An 820-nucleotide genomic window follows, 5' to 3' on the forward strand; every position below is an offset into this window, starting at 1 on the left:
TAGAGGTTAAATACACAGAGTCCATTACCTGGACTTGTAATCCATGGTCTGGTTACATGTGTTACCTTTGCTCTCATTACTCCGGGAGCACCAGAAGGCAACCTGATCTCTGGCCGAATCGTCCTGCCACTTCTGCGGTGACCTGCTGTCAGCTCTGTATCTTTGACGGCGTCCGACCCACTGACTCTGACTGTCTACGCATTAGCCTGCCCCCTCAGCTGTGGGCTTGGCCTGGGTTTTGGCATCACTGCCTCCGTTCTTCACTGAGTCAAGCACCACGTGGTCTCTAGTCTCCTGGGTCCTCCAGCATTGGGGTAGTAAGTAGCGTACTGACAACAACAACAACTACAATAAGGCACTCTTATTTGGGGCTTTAAGATTTGCTAAGCACCTTACAAATATTAACTCATCTGATCATCACAACCCTGGGAAGTGGGTGCGATTTTTATACTAATTTTATGGATGAGGAAACTCATCCAACTTGTCCAGGGTCACACAGCTAGCATCTCTCTAAGGCCAGATTTGAACTCAGATCTACTTAACTCCAGGTATAGCACTCTAGCCACTGCACCTAGCTTTTGGATACAGTCTTCCTGTTCTGCTCTTCTTTGGCAGATATCTCCCTCAGGCTAGAGAAATCACAACTAACTTTCTAAACCCTCTAGAGCAATTTCTTCTTCTTTTTCTTCTTCTCCTTCTCCTCCTCCTCCTTCTTCTCCTCCTCCTCCTTCTTCTTCTTCTCCTCCTCCTTCTCCTTCTCCTTCTTCTTCTCATCCTCCTCCTCCTCCTTCTTCTTCTTCTCCTTCTTCTTCTTCTTCTT

The sequence above is a fragment of the Vombatus ursinus genome, unplaced genomic scaffold (genome assembly GCF_900497805.2).
Source record: "Vombatus ursinus unplaced genomic scaffold, bare-nosed wombat genome assembly UNPS02014181.1, whole genome shotgun sequence".
In the NCBI taxonomy this organism is placed as follows: Eukaryota; Metazoa; Chordata; class Mammalia; order Diprotodontia; family Vombatidae; genus Vombatus; species Vombatus ursinus.